The sequence below is a fragment of the Talpa europaea genome, assembly GCF_964194135.1.
Source record: "Talpa europaea genome assembly, chromosome: 11".
Classification (NCBI taxonomy): domain Eukaryota; kingdom Metazoa; phylum Chordata; class Mammalia; order Eulipotyphla; family Talpidae; genus Talpa; species Talpa europaea.
Window position 1 is genome coordinate 76263340 of NC_140078.1, and position 23294 is coordinate 76286633.

A 23294-nucleotide genomic window follows, 5' to 3' on the forward strand; every position below is an offset into this window, starting at 1 on the left:
GAGTCCAGAATTTCCATTGGGGCTCAATAACATATTGACCATCTACTGGGACTGACCTTTAGTCTTTAACCTCTCCCAGAGGTTCAATCTAAAAACTTTTGCTTCCTGGGCCTCCCTGGTGGTACAGGGGTTAAAATCTCAGAACTATCAAGCTATCACCAGCCACTGTGGCATGCATTCGATCCCTAGCCAGGGAGCTACCCACATGGCGCAGCAGACCTCTCCTGTCTTGCCTGCTGCTCCCCTCAGCAGCGTATTTCAGTCAATCCACCTGTTCTGCTCCCCAGTCTGTCTCTGGTGGATCCTCTCACTGCCCCCCCACCTCCGGCCTACACCCTAGTTCTTGTATGCATAAATAAAATAAAAATAAAATCTTTTTTAAAAAATAATAAAATAAAACCTTTAGTTTCCAGTTTCACCAAAGATCAGAAGTGACAGCTCACATTCCAAGCTCCCCTATTAGTCATATATGAGATAATGGTGGCTATGTTCTGAGGCACATTAAGACAGTTTAGGGGTTTCTGGAAGTTGAGGTCAAAGCCCAGAACTTGCCTTAGGTAAAAAGAATTCTTCACTACGCAATAATGTGCAGCAGCCTCAAAATACCTTATTCTCCTCTATTTTTTAAGATTGCTGTTTGGCGGGATAAAAAAATGCATAATGTAAAATTTACCATTGGACCCATTTCTAAGTGTCAGTTCAGCACATCAAGTACATTCACCGAGCTACACAAGCAATCTACAGAGCTTTTCACCTTACAAAACTGAAACACTCTACCTTAAAACAACAGCACCCCAGCCCCGGTGACCACCATTCTATTTCTGTCACTGCAAGTTGGATTATTTTAGATACTGCATATAAGTGGGTTCATACAGTATTTGTCTTTGTGTGGCTGCCTTATTTCACTCTACAGAATGTCCACAAGATTTAACTTATTTGTACCACGTGTCATAATTTCTCCCCCTGAAGAAAAGTAGAGGAAGCATTACCCTCTGCAGCCCCTGCACTAGGCTTGAGGAAGACAGCGAGTAAGACATGGAATTTACAGACTAGCAGGAGAGTTAAATAAAATTAATTGGCAGGTTCAAGTTTGGGAGAGCAGGAAGACTTACGAGAATGCTATCAGCTTCCCTTTCTCTATGAGGGGCCTTCTCTCTCGAGTCTCTCTTCTTCTGCTACATGTGTCCTCATGGCTAGATTAAGTTATTTCACTCTTCATTTAAATTCTACTTGATGTGATGATATTTGAATAATTTAAATTGTGATTGAATAATGATTCTATTTTTATGTTATCTCTGCTGGAATATTTCCACCCACCAATCTGGCTTAATTGATGGGTATATTACAGGGTTCTCCTAAACACTCTCCATTTAAGATTAACATCCATATGAAGAAAAACTATAAATGTTTTTCTCATCATACCTCCGCAGAATTATTTGGTATATCTCTAAAAGGAAATTATCTAATTTCCAACACCCAACTGATCATACTGATAAAAATCAGTATTTTTACTTGAATGAAAGTCTAGTGTTCCTATCAGAGCTAGGACCCTCATCAGTTGGTACACCAGTTTACCTGTGGTGAGCACAAAATTTCTGTTCCATTCTCTGGGCATACACAGTCAGCATGCTTGAGTCTCCCTTGTGCTTCTGCCTAATCTGATATTAAAATTATTATTTTAGACACACAGGTGGCTCACAGGCACATGAAAAATATTCAACAACACTTATCATTAGGGAAATGCAAATTAAGAAATACCACCTTACTTGAGTGACACTGGCCCATATTAAAAAGAAAAAAAACCTGAAACAATAAATGTGGGTGAGGGTATGTGGGAAAAGGAGACCCCGTAGATGGTCGGTGGGAATGCAGATTGGTCCAGTCCCTGTGGAAAATAATACAGAGGTTCCTTCAAACATTGAAAATAGACTCAGCAATTCTTCTCCTTGGTATTCAAAGAATGCAAAAACTAATTTGAAGGGATACATATATTCCTATATTCATTGCAGCCCTATTTACAATAGCCAAGCTGTGGAGAAAACCTAAGCGCCTAACAACAGATGAGTGAAAAAAGAAGATGTGGAATACATATACCATGGACTACCAGTCAGCTGCAAAAAGAGATGAAACCTTGCCATTTGGACAATATGTATGGAACCGGCGGGGATAAGGCTAAATGAAATAAGATAGAAGAGGAAAGTCAAATACTGGATGATTTCACTCATACGTAGATATGAAACAAAATAACAGAAAAAACTAAACCAAAACAACCCCTATAATTATGACTGCAGAACTGAGTCCACTAGAGGGGGAGCATGGAGTAGGATCGAAGGGAGTGGGGGCCCAATGGTCTATGGGAGAGGGCTCTGGGTACTTTGCTGGTGGGTGTGGTAATATAAAAAAAGAAATAATATTCCCTCTTCTCAGTATACACGAGATTTTTTGGTTGTTTTTTTCTATTTAAAAAAGTAATGTTGGGACCTCCCTGGTGGCGCAAGGGGTTAATCACCACACTATGAAGCAGTCCGCGGCCTCTGCCACACGAGTTGGATCCCCGGCCGTCCAGGGAGCAACCCACATGGCGCAGCAGACCTGTCCTGTCTCGCCCACTGCTTCCCTCAGCAGTGTACTTCGGTCAATCTGCCTGTTCTGTTCCCACTCTGTCTCTGGTGATTCCTCTCACCCCCCACATCTCTGGCCTGTTCCCCACCTCTTGTATGCATAAATAAATCTTTAAAAAAAATTTAAAAAAATAATGTCATTATTCCAGAGAACACACTAACAGAAGAACCTAGAAAATACTCGTTCAAACTACTATTGAGACCTTGGTGAATATGGTTCTCGATCTGTGCTGCCAGATCAGTAGCCTCTAGGCCCATGAGGTTACTGAGCACTTGAAAGGTGGTTCATTCAAACTGGGATGTTTTGGAAGGGAAAGAAATATACATCAGATTCTAAACATTTAATGCATACCCAAAAAAGATCTCAATAATTTTATATTGATTACATGTTGAAATTATAATATTATAAGTGGCTTGAGTTAAATGAAACATATCATCAGTTATGTGTGCTTCTTTTAAGTATATGTAACTTTGCTACAAGAAAATGCAAAATTATATACAGGGCTTGCATTGTATTTCTGTTGGACAGTGTTACTCAGAAGATCATTTTCTGTGCAGCTACATAAAAACATAAGAGCAATATCATGGTACTTTTCTTTCATAGCCCGCACACTTCACTTCTTAATATATTATTGGCATATTGCCAAGTTTCTATCTATATTTCTTCAAAAATTATTTGTAATAGCCACAGGGCTCCATTATAAAAATGGGCAATAATTTCTCTAACCAATATGCTATTATTATTAAGTCGTGGAATGTTGCCATTTTTCACTATTACAAAGAACATTCTAATAAACATCCTTGAACCCACATCTTTATTTATGTGGGTGATTATTTTACTAAACCAAATTTCCAAAAGTGGACTTGCTAAATCAAAACCACAAATTTCTAGGACTGTTGTCACAGACTTAAGAAGGACCAAGTCACTCTCTAAGTAGTGCTAACTTAACGCCATCCCCAGGTATTCCTGTGCTCATTTCTTTATAAATTTCCTTTACTGATTGTTATAGTTTAAAGAAAAATCTCATTGTCTTCATTTACTTCTTCCCTTATAGGCAAAATGGAAGTTTTTCACATTTTTTTAGCACTTTGTTGTCCATCTTTATAAAATAACTTTGCGCATCCATAGCCAATTTGTCTTTAGGAGAATTTGTCTTTTGCTATTGATTTATATGAATTTTTTAATAGATTAATTATATTCATCCTTGGTCAAAAACTTGTCACATTTTTTTGGTTTATTTGTCTTTTTATCATTTATGTTACTTTCTGATGTTCAGAAATTTTAATCCTTACATAATTTATTTTTAAGATAACTGCCCTCGTGTTAGAAAGTATGAAAGTACCTTTCATACTTTAAAACTGTATTATGTTGTTATTCAGGTTACTGTCTTCTACTAAACTCTTGGTGAATTTTTGCATTTACACTCTATGGAACTTTACACTCTATAGAACCTATTGTTGCGTAGAAATTACAAAGCTTATCTTTTTAAAATGTTTAGCTAGTCATCACAACTCCATTTGTTAGCAAGCTGTCCTTTCCTTGTTGGTTTAAACGGGAGCTAAGGGAGAACACATACCTAGTGTGAACACATACTAGGTCTTGTCCCTGGGAATTCATATAAACAGGAAGAAAGAAGCATGTGTTTGGAGCTCGGAGTGCTGGGCAGGGGTCAAGTTCACCGGGTTGGACGATCAGCAAGGACGACACAGGCTGCCCGCCTTCTGCACTATTCCCAGAGCTGGTGGCTTTTGATGGACCTATGGTTTTAACTTGTACTGAATCATGCACCATTTAAAAAATCTCAGTAAAGTTTTGTTGCCCCAGAAAAATGTCCAAATATATCCAGCACTTTACACAGTTGTGTGAGCTTTACAAACCCACTGAAGTCTGTCCAGTGAATTTATTGGGATACACAGAGCTCAACACAAAGATCCCCTCTCCCTGTGGAAAAGGAAATCAAAGACCTAGAGATAAGTCAGATTTCAGACACAGGTACTTCTCTCCTCCTTACTCAGTCATGTTGGGATGATCACCAGTCCCCAAACTCAGACTTCTGTGCCTGCTGACACTTGGTCTAAAATGCCATTGTCTAAGGCAGCAGACATCACTGGTTGCCTCTCCAGCAGCTGGACCTGCCTACCAGGACCTCAGGTTTTGTTTCATGATCCACTGTCTCACACTGGAAACTAACCCCACTCCACCTAAAAACAAGGCTGGGTCCTGGTTGACTCACACCAACCAGGACAATATATACTTTGACCCCCAAATCATTAGTTCAGGAATAGACACATGACTGAAGCCTCCCACGACTTGGGAATGGAGGTTTCTTGCTTGGACAAAAGCTGGGGCGGAAGAGCTCTCTCTCCTACTAGACACAAAGAGGGATTAAAGGCACCACCACCTGCTGTTGGTCCTCAACCAGCCTTAAAAGACACAATGTGACAATGGAGGAAATTGCTTGGTGAGACAGCTGAGCCCCTGGCTCCATCCACCTTGAGAGCTGCTCCAACTCAGGCTTCTTCCTCTAGAGTCAATAAATTACCTTTGTCATTGAAGTAATTTTGAGTTTTCTGTTCTGTGTAACAGAAGATTCCTAACTGACACAGTCTGGCCTGGGGAACTTGGCATAAATACCAGCTTCTCCATGACTTTCATAGTCTAGGGCTGCCTCTCTCCAGGGCATGTCTATAGCCCTTTGTTCCTCCCTCTCGTGCAGTGTGAATGCCCCTTACTAGTTTGTACACACATTGTAGGTCAGGAACCACAGCTTGAGACTTTTTGTGTCCTCACGGCATCTGTTAGCTGGTGTTCAGTGACTTTGAATCTAGCTAGAGTTGCATCCCTCCAAGACCGGGTCTGTGTCTTCCTTTTTCAGTAAGATAAAGTTTTTTAAAAAGGGATGAAAGAAAGATTTTTTAACAAGAGTTTCCCTGATGCCCAGAGAACCTGTGCTTTTCATGGGCTGTGATGTTCAATTCTGACTGTATTTTTCAATCACCCCAGGGGTTTATATAATGTAGATTTTTTTTTGGACTGGTTTAATATGGTGGAGTGATCTCATGTATTTACCACTTAATCACAACAGAGTGGGTCAGAAGATGATCTGCTAATAAAGGAGTCCAAATGATGAAGGTAACCAGAGACCACAAGGAGCTGCTGGGCAAGAGGGATGATCTGAAAGAAAAAAACCAATCAGGGGCCATGCAGGGACTTTGTTTAATTTTTTTCATTGCTGTGTCCCTTTATCATGAGCTAAATAAAAGTTGGTATTAAACATTTCAGTTTAGTGACAATTTATTATGTATCAAATGCTAAATGATAGCTGTAGATATAGAAGGAGAAACAAAATAGCAATATATGTATATGTGTGTGTATAAATATAAAATAATAGGGTTCCTAGATCCCAGACCAGATTTATGAAATTATGCTTGAGGGTGAATCCTGAGAATGTGTGTTAAAAATATCTGTAGTGCCTCTCTACGTAGACAAGCATTTGGGAACCACTTGGTATAGAGCAAAGATCAAAGGATTTGGAAATCTAGGTTCCAGGCAAGACTTATATTTACTAATTGTATAATCTTCAACAATTTATTTAGCTTCTCTGAGTTTTCAATTTCTCTTCAGGAAAATAGAAGAAAGTCATTACTGTGATTAAATAGGCTGGTATAGGTTAATCCAACCTCATGCATGGAATTTCTTCTTCCTCTTCCACAAACCTTAACTGGCCCTCACAGAGGAACACAATTCAATATATAATTCCGGAAAGCCTGTGGGTGGTTTAGCTGTGATATTGGATTCTTATTGTCCTTTCTATCTTTAATAAAGCACAGAACAAAGAGAGAGAGAGGGATGGACAAAAAGTATCCCTCAACAGGGTTTTATTTCCCTCATTTGTCAGGGTGACTTTAATAAAAATGTTATAGTGTGAAATGAGAAGCTCCCAGAAAAAAATTGAACAGGTCATAGGCTACCAGATTCATGATTTTGAAATCTATATCTACAAGAAATCGAACATGACAGCCACTCAGAATGTAATAGATATCATGTCCCCTTTTTGTTTGAGAGGACAGTGTGAGCAGGACAACTGGGAGCCACCTTTGTGCTTCATTAAGTCAGATCCCCTGCCTTGGCCTCAGTTATCCTATCTGTAAAATAAAAGGCTGTGTTAAATGATCTCTGAGAGCTTGTTGAACACTAACATTCTGTTCACTTATAATCAGAACTTTTTCTCCTTGTCTAATGATACTGTTCTTTCAACTGTCCATTTTGAAAGGAATCTGGGAAACCAATAAAAATTAAATACCTATTGATCTGATTGCTAATTTTGATTCATTTTCATCTAAACAGAAAGGCAAGCACATTTTGGATTGTCATATACAGCTGTGTTTCTTATGTTGTTTTTTTTTTTTTTCATTTTGGAGCATCACACTATCCAAAGAAAAGCTACATGCATTGCTCAGTTTCTCCCAGGTGATCAGCATTGGGAAGAACATAAATAAAATCAATTGGTGAAATCAAAGACAAAAATACAAGCAAAAGTAACTATTGGTCACTCTTGTTTATAAATGTCTGATTGTTTCCATCTCAGATAGTAACCAAGCACAAGCTCAGAATCTGGCTTTTATTGTATTACAAAATGGATCATCAGTTTATGTCTGAAAGAGAATGTATACTCTGTGTGGCCTCACAGTAGCCAGATTCCTAAACTTTAGCCCAGGTTTTTGTTACCCAAGCATCTGCCTCTGAGATTTAGATTTCTGACTGAGATGGGGAAGTTATCATGTAAAAAAATTGGGACTAAATACAATCAGATAAGTTTTACCTGTTCTGGACTCAGAGAACCATCCATCTGGCTAAGCAGTCTATTCAAAAACTCTTGAAATATTAAACTATTTAAAATCTTCTAAAATCCTATAAAATTGATTGATGGCATCTTTTTTTAAAGTTTAAGTGGACATTTTAGTGTTAAGATTTGGTGATCTTTCCTAAGTGATCACATGGCTATGCATGAAAAAAACAGATACGACATCAACACATTCATTGACACAGTCACATAACCCAAACTAAAGGTGCAGGCTGACTAGCTTTGCTCCCTCAGAAGAACTACCAGCCAAGCAGCGACAGTCCAGTTTAGCAGGTAAAGAGAAGTGGACACTGCATGTCAAGGACTAGAACCCTCTTACTCCAAATGTATTCTGTGCACTAGTTGCATCAGCATCACCTGAGAATGTTTAGTTCTTGTTAGAAATAGGGACACTCAGGCCCCACATCAGATCTACTGAATCAGAATCTGCATTGTCGCAAGTTCCCAGGTGACTCATGTACACATTAAAGTTGGAAGAGCACTGGAGTCCAGTATCTTCCTTGTCTAAGTGAGATCATTTTATCACTGTGAGAGATTATAAAAATTGACCAGTTTCTTCCCCCTTCTGTATGCACACCCCTCTGTTCTCTGGGTCATGAATTGGACCCTTTCTTCACCCCTTGAAACTCATTACTTTGTATCTTGCTTTGGACAATAGATTGCAGTAGAAGGGATGATGTCAAGTTCCAAATGTGGCCTCCAATGGCCTGGCAGCTTCTGCTTTCAACCTATTGGAACCCTGAGAACTCTATGTAGAAGATGGAGACTGGACAGAGAGTTCTAGTAAGGGCCATAATCAATAAGCAGACATGTGAATGAGTCACATTAGGCCACTAGCCCTAGTTGAGCTACCAGGTGATAGCAATCATCTCAGTGTCTTCTGGAAAACCGGCAGAAGAACTGTCTGGCTGAGCCCAGCTCAAATCATTGACTTGCAGAATATGAGGAGGGGGGAAAGTTTATTCTATTAAATTGCTAAATTCTGTGCATGGTTTATTATGCACCAATAAGAAAATCTTCATTGAAATCTTCAATGAAGGCCACCCGAGTTTCCTGAGAACAAACAAGTTCATCTCTACCTGGGAGGAAGGGGTCACCTTCTCCAGTCTGAAATGAAGAGCTTGGAAGATTTATTCCTAGGAAAGCTACTTGGTGATACACCCACACTGGAGGGAGAAATAGAGCTCTGCTTGCTGGGTTGACTAACACAGGCTCTATGACCAGGGAATCCTCTTCACAGCTTCCTGTTTAGGTGATATAAAGAAATAAAAGCCATTTTCAAAATCTCCAGATAACTGGCTCTCAGATTCATCCAGAAACTTTTGATTTGGCTCCAGTTACTCTCTCTCATGTCTTGACCCAGAATTCTGATGGTTTCTGCTCAGATCCAGATATGACTCAAGGCAATGAGTAACCTATGAGCTTTGGTGAGCAGTCTAATAATAGGGGTAGCCCAAACTGAGTTCCAATCTTGGCCCTGCCACTTACAAGCTAAGTGATTTGGGCAAATTATTTAATTCTTCTGAGCCTTGGGTTTCTCATTCTGTCCACTGAGATTAAGAATCCTTATCTATATCAAGGATTGCACTGTAAGAAATATAGTGGCATATAATGAATGCTCAATAAGTGTATTCTGCATAAATGAGACTAGGGGTGTGAAAGCTATAAAGTCGCTGACAAGTGTAATTTTTAAAAAGAGACAAACCTATCAGTTCCCCCCTCAAGCCCCAGCTGCCCCTGGAGAACACCAGGCTCTGAATAACTGGATACTTCAATTATAGTCTGGTTCTGTTTATCTGCTGCCTGCCTGGCAACAATTTTACTTACAGACACAGGAAAAAGGGGGACAGGGTGATCAGCACTCATCTCTGGGTCACTAGGTCAAGTGAGTACTAATCAGGAAAAATGTTTGGCTATTAAATGCTCCATTGAGTCTTTTAAATGTCACCTGATGTGTCATAAATTTGGATTAGCCATAGAAAATCAATCTTCACCATATGCAAATTAAAGATGAAATGAGATTCTCCTTGTGAGTCATTGCTGTCCCTCAGCACACCAGTCACTTCAACTTTATTTAACTAGCTTGAATTTTCCTTCCATTCTGCTTCATTTAGTGAATTGAAGCCAATTATCCCTTAGACAGTTTATGGCCAGAGAGCTCTGATCCTGAAAACAGCCCACTGGGGCATTCCAAGGGGTTCTGCTGGCTGTTGATGTCTTTGTTTCACCTTCCCCATGTAGACCTAGGGGCTCCCCAGGAGTGGACTTGGCCCGGCTGGCATGGTCCTGAGACTATCTCCCTAACACTAGGTGTTCATCTTGAAAGTGACACATGTGGTACATGTGCATTTATGCCAATGCTTGTAATATGTGTCCTAGGAATAGATTTAGGAAGTTAAATTTTCCATTAAAAAATAAAACACCGTATTTATTAGTCATTTATCCTGATTCCATGGAGCAGTGAAGGCTTATGAAGAAACTTCTCAGAACTGAATTAAATCTTTGGGTTTAGGATGGCAGAAAACTGGCAAGGTTTTTTCTTTTTTTAACCATTTCTCAAACTGCTCTGTTCCAGCCCATACAAATCACTGTAGCATATAACTAACTACAGGTAGGGAAATAGAGCAGGAGCACTGACGACTTCCCAAGGGAATAAAATGCTAGCTTTAAGTCTCACCAGCCTCTGGCTACCCAGGAACTTATTAATGTTCTGCCTTTGTGTTTGGCAAGCTTGCAATAGGATGCAGCTAATTAGCCTTCCTGGGAACTGACTGGCATGGATTGGAATAGGCTGGAATGGAATAATTAATAATAATAAACTCTACATATTACTTGATAGTTTGCTAAAAACTTTCAATAAGTGATCTCACTTGATCCTCATGATGGTCATGCGAGGTTGGTATTATTGTCATCCTGTTTTCCAATGTGGAAACTGAGATGCAGAGGGCTTAAACTAACACATGAAAAAAAATTTAAATGCTTATGCCTCTGACCAGTAATTCCATTTCTAGGAAATTATCTTGAGAAAATAACAAGAAACCTAATGATAGAGACTTATTTATAGATGCATACAAGGAAGTTACTCATGATAATGAAAAATTGAAAACAGCCTACACATCCAAAAATAAGGAATTGGTTGGATAAATTATAATAATTCAATATAAGGGTATACTTAAACTCTAAAAATCAGATTCTTTACTATAATTTAAGGAAATAAGTTTGATATCTGATCTGAAAATTTTGAAAGGAAGTCTGCCTCTTCCATATTGCAATATAATCCCATTTTTGCTGTATCTCTGTGCATATGCATGGAAAAAAGATGAAAGTAATATTATAAAATGTTAGTAATGGTTATGTCTGTTACATAAATTAATATTGCTTCCCCCCTTTTTTGCTACCTTCTATTTTCTTGATTCACTATAATATATGCAAGTATCACATCAAGAACTGATAAAGAATACATTAATAAAATAATAGTAATATGCACACTTATCTTTAATGTTAGTGTTCATGAGGAGCTAGTGGAAACCAGAAAACTAAAACATATGAGATACTTGGAGTGCTTTTGAAGGTCAGAGTAAACATATGCCAAACACAGTTATTTTATCAAAACCATTTTGCCCATTTCTAACTAATTTATCTTTAACAAGATAAACAAAATTTCACGAAGGTCCGGTAATGATCCATCTGTGAAATCACTGGATGTCTGGTTCATCCCAGCAATTTTCTATACTTATCTTACTTATCCTTCACAAAGCACTGTCAGTGTTTGGGAAGATGGTTTTGTGAAACTTGGCAAATTGCTAGGTAAAATATTTCCTTGGATAATGGTGTGTCTGACACTTTAAACATCTGAAAACTCTCTGAGTTATTAGATCTCAGGTAGAGGAGGTCAGATAATGTCTCTGGAGATGGCTCCTATTAGGGGAGTTGTGGGTGATGTAAAATATGAGGCAGGGGCAGGAGGAAGATGGCAGGCTGCAAATGTAGAATTCTAAACAGATATTTAGAGGGAATTTCCAAACAGGAGGCACAGTGCCTGTTTTTATCAGAATGGAGGGAAGCAAATTGATTCTTCAAGGGAAAAGTCTAGCCTATGTGAGGAGACTTCCAATGACGCTGCAATTCCGCTTCTTAACATTTTTTGGTTAAACTGCGTTTAATTTAATTTAGCGTTTTAAGCAGTAATGTATGATTTTTTTAAAGAATTAAACTCATTTGGAATGGAGTGATAGTATTTTGCACACAATTCTTTAATTCTCCTGAAATAAGCTTTCTCTCGTCTATATGAAATCTTTAATCTGCCTGGTGTGAATATTAGTGATCTTATTAATAATCAGCCCCCGCTAATGTTGATCAGTACTGGTTACCTGCTCGGAATTGACTCCGTTGTTTTACACACATTAGCATACATCACAAGCTTTAAACCTCACAACACAATACAGATCTGGGCACTGAGCCTTAGAGAATTGAGCAGGGACACAACCAGCAAGATGGACTTTCTGATTCCCCCACAATTCATTCCATTAAACAGCTTGCTATGGTGCCCCCTGCATCACAGGCCAAACTTACACGGGGCAAGGTCCTTTTCTGCAATTTTGTTTCGTTCCATTGATCTGCCTGTCCAGCCTCGCATCTCATCATTGAAATAGGTGATAGAACAAGTCCCTCTGATTCTATATCCTCAACATTCATCGTGACTATTCTTACCGATATGACCATACATTATATTTCATAATATTTATAATACAAATGTGTTCATTTTAACACCTTTGTAAATGTGTGTAACAATCACCATAATCAAGATTTAGAATTACTAGTATGAACTGGCTTCAATAGACCATTCCCAAGCTCTAGCTCACTGAAAATTGTCCTATAACATGAGCAAGTAAATATGTGTGTTTTCTCAAAACATCTGTATTCATTCATTCAAGAATAAGCTGGGTGCTAGGATACAACAATGAGTACAAATAGATTAACCTCTGCCCTCATGGAAATGGGCATTCATCATAAAATCACACAAATGAATAAATAATTTAAACTGATTTAAAAAAAAAAAACTGAGGGAAGTTCATGGAGGAAAGGCACAGGGAAAATTCCTAGATGTGGAATTACTGAGTCAAAGAGTACATGCAAGGCCTTTCACAGGCATTGCCAAATTGCCCTCGAGGAAAGTCATTCTAATTTATGTTTTTGCAAACATTGCATAAGAATGTACATTTCTTTCCAATCCTGCCAAGCCTAGATGGTATGTTTATTTTATTTTAGTCCTTTTTGTTTCAGTAGGTTAAATATATCTATTTTTTTATTTTGCATTTTTAATTACTTTTGAACCTTTTTTGCCTTGTCTTCTTTTTTTTGGAAATTTGCTATTGGGTTATTGACCTTTATTTTATCGGATTGAGGAAGCTATGTATAATTTGAGACAGAGACCTTATAAAAAATTATTTGTAGTGTATGCTCTTGAAAAACTTGAAAGTACTTCTCTTAAAGAGAAAAGAAATGTACCTGTCCTGCAGGGTCTGTGGAATCTGGCCAGCCTCCCAAGCGCCTGCCAGTGCCCCTTACGCCCCACACTGCACACAACACTGGCTGCCTTTTCATTCCTCAAGAGCTCCACTGACTTATTCGGCTTTATCATTTATATACATCAATGTTGAGCTTTATCTCAATTTAAACTGATTTCATACTTGAGCTCTTGACTTTTTCATCTTCTCTTGTTTGGTGGAACTAATAGTTTCTACAAGAATACACGGAATGGATACAATACTAGGATTGGTTTTATTTATCTGATAAAGTCATGTGTGTTTTCACATGAAAGACATTTCAAGGAGTATGAAATTCTTGGCTCACTTTCTTTCAAAACCTCCAAACAAAGTGCACCAGAGTTTTCTCATACTTGGCATTAAAAAGATGTTGAGGGGGCCTCCCTGGTGGCACAAGAGGTTAAGTCTCAGCACTATGAAGCTATCTTCAGCACGAGTTCTATCCCCGGCCAGGGAGGTGACCCGATTGGCCCAGCAGACCTCTCCTGTCTAGCCCACTGCTCCCCTCAGCAATATATTTCAGTAGATCTGCCTGTTTTGCTCCCCACTCTGTCTCTGGAGAATCCTCTCACCCCGCTCCCCACACCTCTGGCCTGTACCCCAGTTCTTGTATGCATAAATAAATAAATCTTCAAAAAAAAAGATGTTAAGTTGGGTTTTACTGTTCTGCATGACCCCTTGTAGAATTTCTTTACTCTAGGAATTTGAATCTGTTGTCCTCATCTAGTTGGTACAGTTCTATCTTTTTTGGCTTTGTCTGACAAGAAACAGATGCTTTCAAGTCCATACACACCACAGGTCTTTCTCCAACTCTCCAAGTTTTCTACAGTTATATAATTAATTTTTGTTTTTGCTTTCCTCCATATTGCCTACAACAGCCTGCAAGTGTCTATTTGACATTTTAAAAGTCTCGTAATGCCTAGTGCTTGCAAGACTATAGAGGACCAGATATTCTTGTATACTGCTAGTGAAAATATAAATTAGCACAGCTCTTAGGAAAGCATATTGGCAATATCTTATAAATATAAAGGTATGTTTACCTTATAATCTAACAATTCCATTTTTATGCACACACCTAGAGCACTGCTTCCCAAACTAGAGCATCCATCAGACTCATTTGGAAGGCTTGTTAAAGTACAGATAGCTGTGCTCCAACAGCAGAGTTTCTGATTCAGCAGGTTTCAAATTGGGTCTGATAATTTTCAGTAGTTTTAGAATGGGATCCAAACTAGTTCCCAGATGAGACTGATGCTACTGGTCCAGAGACCACACTTTCAGAATTATTCCCCTAACAGAACTCTTACACATATGCACAAGGTGTTTGTACAACAGTGTTCACTACAGTACAGCATGTTGTAACAACAATAACAAAAACCCCAGGAAACAATCTAAATATCCATCTATAGATAAACCATGAATATCTGGGGGAAAAGAATTCTGCAGTTCAGATGAACTAGATCTCCTTGTAGATTTAGAGCCACAAGCTTTTGCAACAAATTTAGAATCCCTTCGTTAAATGCCATTTTGGTTGCATCCTTTATTCATTCATACTTTCATGAATTCGTATCTTTTGTTTCTGTGCTCAAAATTTTTCTATTTTATTGTATTCCCTTTTTTCAGGAAGCAGCTTTTAGAGGTATTTATCAGGTCTACTGTTTTTCTTACTAATTAATTTCTGCATTTTATCATAATTAATTTTCTTCCTCCATTTGATATTCTTTATGCAACTTAGTGAATGGAATCAAGAGGTCATTTATTTTCATTGTGTGTTTAAAAATGGCAGAATTTAAGGCTGATGATTTCCCATTTGGTAAAGCTTTGAGACCCAGTCTATAAATATTACTATGTTACATATTTATAGTCTTGATTTTAACCCAAGAGTTATTTAAGATAGCAGTTCTTTTTTTTCTTTTCGTGTATTTTATTACATCTCTTTTTTTAATTTAAATTTTAGTTTTATATTCCCCATACAATTACAACCCCCTTATTTTGACCCCTATCCCTCCAAGATAGCAGTTCTTAAACCACCCTAATGTTTAGAGGTTTTTGTAATCACTTTCAACTTTCATGCTATTGTGAACAAAGGGTGAGGAATATTACATGCGTGTGTTCTAAGGTAATTATTTATATAAAGATCCTGTAATTATCTATGTATATGCATGTTCTGTTTTATGAACACAAAGTTCCTAGAATACTTATTAAATAAACTTTACTGATTTTTTTTCATTTGGATCCTATCATAATTAATGATTTGCCTAATCTTTCAAAGACTGGGAGACATTTAAGTTCCTCACTGTGTAAACACACACACACACACATATATATATATATATATATATATATATATATATATACACTTTGTACTTCGCATGATTAAAATTATTATTCTATTGGTCCTTTTCAGTATTTTTTTCAACTAATTATTACTTCTAAGATATGGATTATGAGCCCTAATTTATTTTTATTTGCACTTGGATAACACATGTGTGCCCATTCTTTTAATTTCAACCTTCTTATACATGCTTTTCAGATGTATTTCTTAGAAATATACCTGGGTTTTGTTTGTGGAGTCCATATGACAGTTCCTATATTAACTAACGGCATTTCTTGAAGTGGTCTGACTTTTTGTTTAATCTTATTTTTATGTTTTGTTCTATAGCCTACATACCTATAGGCTCACTGAATTATTTCCCCCCCTCCAAATTCATATATTGAAGCATTAATTCCCAGTGCAACTATATTTGGGGATTTTAAGGGGATAATAAATGTTAACTGATGTCATGAGAGTATGATACAAATCCAATAGGACTGGGGTTCCTACAAGAAGAGGGAGAGGGGCCTCCCCTGGTGGCGCAGTGGTTGAGCACTGGGCTGCAAAGCTGCCCGCAGCCTCTGCAGCGCTGGTTCGATCCCTGGCCACTGGCGAGGGTCCCACATGGTGCGAGATCTCTCCTGCCGCCTGCTGCTCCCCTCAGCAGTGTATTTCGTCGGTCTGCCTGTTCTGCTCCCCACTCTGGCTCTGGTGAATCCTCTCACCCTCCCATGCTTCTGACTGTACCCAGTGCTTGTGTAAATAAAAAAATCAATCTTTAAAAAAAAAAGAAGAGGGAGAGACACCAGAGCACTCTCATGCGCGCGCTCTCTCTCTCTCTCTCTCTCTCTCTCTCTCTCTCCTCCTATGTACTGACAGAGGAAAGGCACATGGTGAGAAGGTGACAATTTGAAGGCCAAGGAAAGGCCTCAGGGGAAATCATACAGGACCAATATCCTTCATACATTTCAAAAATAGATGTAAAATTTCTCCAAATTAGCAAAATGGAATCTAGCAACATATAAAAAAGACCAAGTAGAATTTATCTCAGGAATGCAAAGTTGGCTTAGTCAAAAATCAAAAATTATAATCAATATAACCATTATATAAAGGAGCAAAATCACACAATTATCTCAATAAATGCAGAAAAGCATTTGACAAAATCCATCACCATTCTTGATTAAACACATACACACTCACATACATGCACACCATGCACACACACTCAGATAACTACAAATAGAAAGAAACTTCCTCAAACTGATAAAGGGCATCTTTGAAAAACTTACATTTACCATAATGCTTAGTGGTAAAAGACTGAATTATCTCCCTATAAAATCTGGAGCAACACAAGAACATCCACTCTCACCACTTCTACAGAACATTGTAGTACTGAAGGCTCCTTGCCAGGGCTATTAGGCTCCCCCCCAAAAAAAAAATGAGATAAAATGTATCCAGATTGAAATGGAAGAAGCTAAATTATTTCTCCTTGTAAACGGCATTATGTTGTATATAAGATTCTGAGAAATCCATTATAAAACACTACTAGAACTAATAAATTCAGCAAGATTATGGGATACAAGATTACTATACAAAAATCAATTATATTTGGATATACTTGCAATAAAGGATCTGAAAATGGAATTAAGAATGCAATTTTATTTGTAATATTACCAAAAAGAATAAAACACTTGGAAATTTTCATAAAAGATATGCAAGACTTGTCCACTGAAAGTTATAAAATGTCATCGAAAGAAATTCAAAATCTAAATAAAGAAAATGAATTGATGGTCATGGGTCAGAAGATTTCATATAGTTAACATGTCAATAATTCCTAAATTGACCTTCAGACTTAAGGTAATCCCTATCAAAATATCAGATGGCTTTTTTTTTTTGCAGCAATTGACAAACTGATCCTAAAATTTATATAAAAATGCAATGGATTCATAGTAGCTAAAACTATCTAGAATAGAAAGAACAAGTTGGAGAACTCACGCTTTCTGATTTCAGAACTTCTCTAACGTTACAGTGATTAAGAAGATTGGTGATTAAGATACAGTGATTAAGAAGATTAAGAAGATACAGAAGATTAAGAAGACTGGAATAAGAATAGACATACAAACCAATGGAATAGATTGAGCACCCATAATAAACCTCACAATTACTGTCAATAGGTTTAAACAAGAGTGCCAAGACTATTCTATGGGGGAAACGACAGTCTTTGTGACAAATTGTGTTGGGACAATTAGAAACCACAAGCAAAACATGAAGCTGGATTTTACTCACACAATATACAAAATTAACAGAAAATGTAAGAGTTATAAAACTCTTACAAGAAACATAGGACTAAATCCTTATAACCTGAGTTAGAAAACTATTTATTAGCTATGACACCAAAACCATAAAGTAACAAAAGAAAGATAAAGTGGACTTTATAAAAATTTAAAACTTTTTTCAAAGGATACCATGTAAAAAATAAAATCAACCCACACAATGGAAAATATTTGCAAATAGTACATATGATAAGATACTTGTATCCAAAATATATAAAGAATGCTTACAACTCAATAATAAAAAGATGAACTACCCAATTTAAAAATCAGCTAAGTATCTGGATACATATTTCTCCAAAGATATACAAATGGCCAATAAGCCCATGAAAGATGTCCAACATCAGTAGTCACCAGGGAAATACAAATCAAAACCACAATGAAATACCATTTGACACTCACTGAGATGCCTATAGCCAAAAGGTGAAAAAAGAGTAGGTACTAGCAAGGATGTGGACAAATCAGAACACTCATACTATACTGGGGGGAATGTAAAATATTGCAGCTACTTGAAAAACAGTTGGGCAACCCCCCAAAAGGTTAAATATAGTGCCTTAGCAATTTCACTACTAAGAATGTTTCCAAGAGAAATAAAAATATATATCCACACAAAAATTTGTAGACGAACAGCAGCATTCATAAAAGCATGTTCACCGTGGGCAAAAAAGTCCAGAAACATCCAACCCAAATGTCCAGAATGGTTAAAGAAAATGTGGTATATCCATTCAATGAAACATAATTCTGTATAAAAATGAAGTACTGATAAATGCTGCAAAACAAATGAACACTGAAAACATTATGCTAAGTCACAGGAGGCAATTACAAAAGGCTACACATGGTGCGATTCTTTTTATATGAAATGTCTGGAAAATGCAAGCCAATAGAGACAGAAAATAGATTAGTGGTTCCTGAGCATTATTGGGGAAAGTGGGAGAGGAGACTGTGAATGCTAATGAGTAAGGGTGATGATGGTGTTCCAAAAATAGATTGCGGTGATGGTTGCCCAGCTCAATAAATATACTAAAAAACGCTGAATTTACACTTTAAACAGGTTAATTTTAGGGCATGTGAATTATATCTCTATAAAGTTGCTTAAATAAAACTAACATTATCTCCAAATAGGGCCCAAGAGTTAGTCCAAATTAGACAAATTACTAATTCTCACAATTATAGTGCATGTAAATTGCACTTAAGTTTTATCACTCAGAGTGATGCAACAATAAATTCTCCATTATTGTGGACACCAAATCATGGCTGACTACATCAGCACTCAATGGAAAAAATACTAACAAAAGCAAGTGCCAAAACATGTATCCATTTGACACTAAATACAGTGTTGGTTTTGTATTTTCCCTCTAACATTTTCAATCACTGCTCAGATGAGGATATTTCATATCTTAGGGTGGGCTTCCTTACTAAACCCAACAGTTCCCAGCAAACCAGGATGGTTCATCACTCCATCTGTGCACAGGTGAGGCAAGAAAGGGTCTTTCCCATGTGCCGCATCCAATTGGACTACTTGAACTTTTGTGCCTTGCACAGTTTTTATTGCTAAGATTATTGACATCATACATTAATTTCCTAACTACCTTACTGAATTTTCTTATCATCTCCAATAGTTTTTCCATTGATTTTCCTAGGTTGTTCATGGTTATGACCATGTCATCAGGAAATAATTATAATGTTGCTTTTACTTTCCCCATTCATTATTTAAATCCCTTACCTATAAAACTTCCAGAAAGCCACACGAGTCAATTCAGAAGGCACATCTTATTACTTACCTTAATGGCCATACTGCCATCAAGCATTTCACCATTAATGTGACTTTTGGGTGGAGACAATCTTATCAGACCAAGGAGTATCGATATATTTCCATTTTACCTAGAGACTTTATCAATAAAGGATATTGAATTTTGGGCCTCAACTGGTGGCGCAGCAGTTGAGCGCTGGGCTGCAAGGCTGCCTGCAGCCTCTGCAGCGCCGGTTCGTTCCCTGGCCGCCGGCAAGGGTCCCACAAAAAAAAAAAAAAAAAAAAAAGGATATTGAATTTTTTGGCCAATGAAACCTTTTCTGAAACCTTGAAGAGAATATATAGTGTTTCTCCTTTGTTCTGTTATTGGAATAAATGATATTGATGATTTCATAATAGTTGAATCATCTCTTGCTTTACTGAAAATAGATCTCATTGAGTCATGGTTTATAATTTTGCTAAATTACTGCTCAGGATTAGTTGCTAATTTTTATTATAATTTTTGTATAAATATTCATAAATAAACTTGTATGTCTTCCTTGTGCTCTGTTGATTTCAGTGCCAGTGTTATTTTTGGCTTCCTGTGCAGGCTCTTATCCTGCTGTACTGGGCAACAGTTTATGTGGCTTTCTGTGGTCCTTGAACATTTGAAATTATTTACCTGAGAGTCCATCTGGGCCTGGCAATTAGGAGATGTTGCATTTTCAATGTCTTCTCTGATTATCGATCTGTTGAGAATTCATAATTATTCTAGAGTAAATTTTACTGAGTTCTATATTTTCAAAGACACACATTTCATCTAGATTTCAATCTAATTTACATGTTTGCCAAGAGTTCCCTGAAACTCCTTTTAATGTCCTCCATATCATTAGTTAATTCTCCTGATTTTTAATTTTATTTCTAACATAAGTAATTTTGTCAAAGAAAAACAATCAGATTTTAAATTTGTTAGCATGCTTTTTCTGCTTTGTAATCTATCAAGTTGTGCTTTCCATGTTATTCTTTTTTTTTTAAAAAGATTTATTTATTTTTATTTATACAAGCACTGGGTACAGTCAGAAGCGCGGGAGGGTGAGAGAATTCACCAGAGCGGGGAGCAGAGCAGGCAGAAGGACCGAAGTACACTGCTGAGGGGAGCAGCGGGCGGCAGGAGAGGTCTGCGCGCCATGTGGGACCCTCCTCCGGTAGCCAGGGAGCAGCCGAGGATCGAACCAGCGCTGCAGAGGCTGCGGGCAGCTTCTCAACCCAGCACTCAACCGTTGTGCCACCAGGGAGGCCTTTCCATGTTATTCTTGATGTTTTTTTTCCTAACTTCCTGAATGCTTTTTTTCCCCCAATTTTCATTTGCAGTCTCGAATATACATTTATGGCTCTACTTCCCCATGAAACCAGCTTTGGTCATCTTTGACTAATTTCAAAACACTGTATTTTATTATTACAAATTTCTAGAGTTTGCAACTTCAAATTCAATTTTCTCATTGACCCAAAAATTGTCTAATAGGCAAATTAAGGGTTTTTCCTCTTGTTATTATGTGATCAAATAATTTATGCTGATAAATATGATGCTGCTTATTGTTTATAATAACATTATTCATCATGCTAAATGTATTAGTCAAGATTTTGGCAGGAAGCAGATGGCACACTAAAAGATTTTAACTAAACAGTATTATATAAGAAAAACAAATACAGAGGTGTGGGCTGGGTTGATGGAACAGACAAAAGATGGTAAGAGGCCCAGAAGCTAGTAACAGTGGGAGTCCTTTACTACCTCCAGAAACAGTACAGATGTATTTTCACAACTACGCCTATAAATTATATTGGGGGAAATATCACCAGAGCTGTGGAGGACATGGTCACTATTGGAAGTACAGGGGATGGAGAGAAATGCAGGGAGTAATTCTTACAGCCTCTCTTGTTCTGTCTTCTCCCCACACTCAATGGCTGAACACAGTCTGAAGGTAGAGGACCCAGGGGCCTGGGAGACAGAGTCTACAGAAGATAATCACAAAAGGATGCAGATCCCACTAGAAAATAGAGAAGAAAGCAAACTGGGGAGCAAAAACTGGGAATAATCAGCATGTTAGTTTTATTTAAACATGAGGACTAGGCATCAGTTTCTTTAATGCTGATGTGATGAATTCTATTTACTGTTTATCTGATTTCAAAGCATCCTTGTGTTCCTACAACCCTTGATGCATATTCTTTTCACCATGTTTTTGAGTTGTAACTTCTTTATTTAGGATTTCTACATCTATACTCATCAATGAAATTGTTCTGATTTTTTTTTGTGAGGGTCAGTTGCCACAGCTTAGTATCCGGGTTATGCATGCCTCTTCAGAGGAATCAGAAGAGTGATTCACACTTCTAAGTTCTGGAATTATTTATATAGAAAAAAATTATGTATGCTTTAAAAGTTAAAAAAAAAAAACATTTTTCTTTAAGGTAATTCTTGGAGGACTTTTTAGAGTCTCCTGTAAGTACAGGTCTTCATAGATTTTCTACTTTTTGAATCATGTTGATCATTTATAATTTCCCAAGAAGTGGTGACTTTCTTGGAGGTTCATTTTCTCCTGGTAGATCTATTCCCCTACTTGGGGTTTAAATGGACTTGGTAAAGGGCATTTGCAGCTCTGGGGCCAGCTCACAGGTTTAGTGTGGCTGCAGCATGGAGATCCTAGAAGGTTATAAAACAGTAAAATCTCCTCAGAGGAGTTTCATTCTTCAGGTAGGATTGTTCAGGTTTCTTACAGCTGTTGAAATCTGAGAGTTGAAGCTCCACCCTCCACCCCATGGAGCTGATCTTATGAAAATGTTCTGGAGAGCACCTTCCAGAGTGACTCACCCGAGTGTTGGTGTGAGCTTAGCACCACCTCCCTGGAAACTGACCTATGGAGACTGTGGCTGTAATTGAGACTTCCTGCCTGGTCAAAGGACAAGGAAATGTGAAAAGCAACAAGAAAGAGAGGGAGGGGTGCCTGCCTGCCTGCCTCTGGCTTTGGCTTTGTCCATTTGGATGTGTCATTGTGCTAGCCTCGCTGGGCTTCAGCTGCCTGCTGAGTGAAATGAGAGATGCTGAGGCCTTTGGAGATGTATGATTCTATTAACAGATGCCCCCAGGAGTAAGCTCAGGACAAACAGGTTTGTGTCTCACCTTCGGCTCTCTCTCTAATAAGAAATAGATATTCCTGCCAAAGCAGCAGTGTCTGAGATCCTTCTCTTCCTATATATCTTCTACCTTTGACTCAAAGGTCTCACATGCTGCGTTTAAGGCATCAACATCCTGAGGGAGAATCCTATCCCAAAGGAACAAATATTTGTACATATAACATACCAGATGCACTAATGAGTCCAACTGGTGAGGGTCTGGGACATCAGGACGTTCTGAGCAAGGGAGAGGCACAGTGTGGGGAAAGCTGCTGGGAAAGGTCAGCCTGCAGCAACAAGTACAGTTGCTGGGTGGGGAGGGTGCCACTGGCAGGCAGGGGACAACATGGTGGCTCTGGGGACCCTGGAGGTGGATGCAATACAAATTAGCCTGTGAGAATTTGAGGAATGCTGAGCATGGAAGATTCTGGCAATGTAGTAGAATGGCATGATCTTTGGAAGCAAACTGAGTTAAGGTTTCTATTCCATTTCTAGCACTCACTACTGAGTTATGAAACCTCTGTGAGCCTCATCCCTCTGCAAAATAGGACTAACAACGTCTACCTTTAGGGCCTCCCTGGTGGTGCAAGGGGTTAAGACACAACCTATGAAGCTATCTGCAACCACTGTAGCATGAGTTTGATCTCCGGCCAGGGAGCTACCCACATGGTGCAGCAGACCTCTCCTGACTCGCCCACTGCTCCCCTCAGCAGTGTATTTCAGTCAA